Raw genomic sequence first — 5,000 nt, forward strand, 5'->3', positions numbered from 1 at the left:
TATATATATAATATATATAAATATATTAGTATAATATATAAATAATATTTGAGAGAGTTTATATATATACATACCACATATATGTATATGTATAATATAACATAAACTATATGATATTATATATTATAATAAGATGATATTATATAGATGATCTAATATATATATGATATATCTCACACACACTTACACCATACAGCACACCTTCACACACAACCATGATATTGAGGAATTGTATAAAATATCTAAATATATATATACATAATCAATATATTATAATATATATAGACTATTAATGATAGGTTTATAGTAATAATATATAATATATTAATATATTTATATCATAGTCTCTATTTAAATAAATATAAAAACAATCACTCAATCATAACTATAAAATATATGAGTATGTGATGATGTGAGAGTGTGTGACTAAAATAATCACCAAAATAATCTATATAATCTCACAAAAACTAATCCATCTATCATAAGTAAATGACTATACAACACTCTCACACTCACCACACACACTCTCAACACACTAACACAACACACCACACATACCCCACACATCCACTCTCTCACACACTCACTCACTCTCACAACCTAACCCACACATCCTCAACACTAAATACCCACACACACAAAACCTATACAAAATCACATACTCACCACAACTAACACACACACTCACACATAATGTACAAAAACTAACACTCTAACAAAACTCACTCCAAAACAGACTCACACACTCACACAAAACACTCATAATATAAATATAATACTCACACTCATACTAACCCACTCACTACCACAAACACCAAATAACCCACACCCCCATCTATCTAACACAAACTACAAAATCTCTCTATATCTAACCTCCCCTCAAAAACACACCCTCTCAAACACTAAAAATACACACATAATACACAACATAACAAATAACTAAAATAACACACAATCTCACAAAATCACACTCAACTACCACAATCACCCTCACAAAGAACACCCACACACCACACACACACAAACACACCAAAACACACTCACAAATATATCTCAATCTATGCTGACCACACTCAAAACACATAACTAAATAACTCACAAATATAAATAAAACACTCATCTATAAATCAACAATCACACACAATAACTAACACTAACACCTACCAACCACACCACATTTCCACACCACAATCCACCCCCAACACCCCCACCCACACCCCACCACACCACACCCACACCTATCCATAAAAATATTAAAACTAGCACATATTGTCAATCCAGCAACCCTAAACAATCAATATAGTTTTTTCCTTATGCAACTATATAATCATATATATAACTATCTATATCTAACTCTCTAAAAAAACAACTAAACTCACCTGCCACTATAAACAATATATCTATCAATCTCAAAAAAAAAATCAATAACTCTATATTATAAATTAATTCACACAGTAGTCTATGTATCTCTTTATACACAAACTAGTAAACAAAAAAAATACAACCTCTCACTCAATAATAAAATATCTATAATTCATTTTTGTGGTTGTGTGGTAGGTGTGTGTGTGTGTGTGTGTGTATGTGTGTATGAATGGATGTACGCACAGAGAGAGAGAGAGAGAAAGAGACAGGTAGGGAGAGAGAGAGAGAGAGAGAGAGAGAGAGAGAGAGAGAGAGAGAGAGAGAGAGAGAGAGAGAGAGAAAGAGAGAGAGAAAGAGAGACAGACAAACAGACAGAAAACGACAGAAACCGAGAGAAATAAACACACACACACACACATAAACCGAAACAAACAAACAAACAAACAAACAGACAAACATACAAACAAAAAAAAAAGAAAAAAAAAACTCTTATCAGTGGCCTGTGCCTCTCTCAGTGCCATTATCCGCAGCCGAGACCCAGAGCCTCGGACACTGAGAGCCTGATGACAGAGATAAAACACGTACATGTGGCGTGAGGCGCTGTCCTCAGACGTGTTTTAACTCCAACCTCTCTGTCACGCTCAGGAGACATGAGTCATGAGTCATGGCAGCGAACAATGTCTTCAGACTTGCTGGGTTGAATAGACGTTTTTATTTCGGATTTTTTTTTCTGTATTTTTTTCTGTATATTTCTGTATTTTTTCCTGCTTTTCTGTATTTTTTTATCTTCTTTTTTTTTACTTTTTCTTATTTTTGTTATTGTTTTTTTATCGTGATTGGTATGATCGGTTTGAATAAATTGTTGCTTTTGTTGTGTTTTTGTTTACTTTTTATTTGTTTTTGTTTTTTGTCATTGTTATCATCATTGGTATGATCGTTATGAATATTTTTTTGTTACTATCGTTATTATCATTGTCATCAGAACTATAATCATTATTACCCTCATCAGTATTATTATCATTATGATTACAGTTATTACTATCAATATCATAATTACTTTATTTGTTTTTATTATCCCCCTTATTATCATTATCATTATTACCTTCATCATTAGTATTGTTATACTAATGATTATCATTGTCAATATTATTATGTTTATGATTATTATTGCCTTTATTGTCCCTACCAATATTGTTATCATTATCATAATTATTATCATTATCCTCATTAATGGTAGTATTAATAGTATAATATTACTTGTATTACTAGTTGCAATCTATGTCATTATCATAATCATTACCATGATTATCATCACTATTAGTAGCAGCAAGAGTATGATTATCATCATAGTCATCATCATCCTCATCTTCTTCACCATCATCATAGTTATCATCACCATCACCATAATCCTCATCATCATAGTCATCATCATCACCATCATCACCATCCTCCTCCTACTCATCATCATCATCACCATCCTCCTCCTCCTCCTCCTCATCACCATAGTCATCATAATCATCATAGCCATCATCACCATCACCATCATCATCATCACCATCACCATGATAGTCATCATCAACATCATCACCATCCTCCTCCTCATCATCATCATCATCACCATAATCATCCTCATCATCCTCATCACCATCATCATCATCACATCATAGTCACCATCACCACCATCATCACATCATCATAGTCATCAATATCATCATACCAATTCCAGCCCACTTTCCCCCCACACTGCGGTAGGATGAGTCGACATAACTTGCAACTCACACAAGCTAATCAACTGCACGACGGCGATGTATATACACCCAAAGCCTGGAAAGCTAGGGATTGAATAGATAACCAATTATATGAATAAGAAGGGGGGGGGGGAGGAAAACAATAATAGGAGAAAAAGAAAACAAGGAAAAAAAAGAGGAAGACAAAAAAAGGAAAAAGGGAAAAAAGGAAAACAAAATAAAGGGAAAAAAAGAAAAAAAAAAGAAAAAAGGAAAACAGAAAAGGAAAAAAAAGGAAAACAAAAAAACAAAATAAGGAAAACAAAATAAAGGGAAAAAAGAAAAAAGAAGGAAAAAAGAAATAAAAGAAAAAAAAGGAAAAAAAAGAAAACAAAAACGACAAAACTGAAAAAAAGAAAAAAAAAAAAAAAAGGAAAAAAAAAAAAAAAAAAAAAAAAAAAAAGAAAGACAAGGGAAATGAAGGAAGATGAGGAAGGGTGAAAGTCGAAGGAGGCTTAAGAAGGATTCTCGCGGCTTTAGACCCCGACTGTTAACGAGGCGCCAGGAGACCAAGGAAAAGCAGGCAAGGGAGACGAGACGTTAATAGTCGAGGCGGAAGGACTGGACTGGCTGGACGCGAAGGACCTTAATGGACTGGCTAAACGACGGCAGGGATTGACGTCCTGAAGTGAAGGATTAATTGAGGCGAGGATGATGGTGATGATGGTGATGATGAGCATGACTCGCTTGGAAAAAAGGAGGGAGTTGGGAAAAGGGAAATCATGAAGAAGGTACTTGGAAAAAAGAGAAATGTACGGAGTGCAAAACTAGAGAAAATGTGGCTATAGACATACGGGTTATTTATTTATTTTTATTTTTTTTTTATTTTTTTTTTATTTATTTATTTATTTTTTTATTATTATTATTATTTTTTTTTTGACGTGAAAATGAATTTGATTGTGCTGATGATAGGATAATGCATATCAAAATCATAATGAAACTATATCCCCTATAACCTGGGGTCGGAGACAATGCCACGGGGAAGGGGGGGGGGAGGATTGGAATAAGCTAGTTAATACCACAAGAGGGAATCATACCAGTTAAATGAGCAAATTAGACAAACAACATCCACAGACATTCGATTCACAAATTGCTCCTATTGAGTACAAAGACCTTTATCGTTTCTGGAAATCGTGTACCAACTAGTATTGCTAATAAGCTAATACGATATTTTTATTACTTTTAAGACTGAATTGTAATTGTTCATAACCAGGGGATACCAATGGCCCTTTTTTTAACGACAAAATGACAATAAAGGGACAATAAAATATTACAATTTGGCAGTTTGGCGTGACTAATTTTGACAGTTAGAAATCCAGTCAACAAGAAATCGTTTTTTAGTAGATAATCAGTTAGAAGTCACTTTGGTTTATCATTTCTTGGCTGTCCTAGAATTTTGTTCTAACATTGGTATCCTCTTTTTTTTTTTGTTTGTTTGTTTGTTTCTTTCTTTTTCCTGTTTCAGTAATACTACTAAGCTTGGGATGTGGAGTGGTAATTTTTAATTTTCTTTTTTTTAATCATTTTCGAAAAAGTTGATTAGATAAAATACCAACGACTAATATGGCAATTGTTTAGTTATTACCATATACAGCAAGTATAATAAAGGGAATTCTTTACTCATGAAAGTCGCCATTTTAAGCTTGGCAACACGTATACCTTTATATGGTTGATATTGCAATGGTCAGTTTGTCTAAAACTCTAATCGGATTTGCCATCAGTCCGCTCACAAGACTTGATAACCTTGTGTGTTGTTACCCCAGGAGAGTTATCATTAATTTTGTAGTTATCATTATTGTTATAATTATTCTCATTACTTGAATTACTATTACCATTATTATTATCATATAT

Source organism: Penaeus japonicus, unplaced genomic scaffold (genome assembly GCF_977035675.1).
Source record: "Penaeus japonicus unplaced genomic scaffold, GWHDUDI00000001_assembly GWHDUDI00000021, whole genome shotgun sequence".
NCBI classification, from domain to species: Eukaryota; Metazoa; Arthropoda; class Malacostraca; order Decapoda; family Penaeidae; genus Penaeus; species Penaeus japonicus.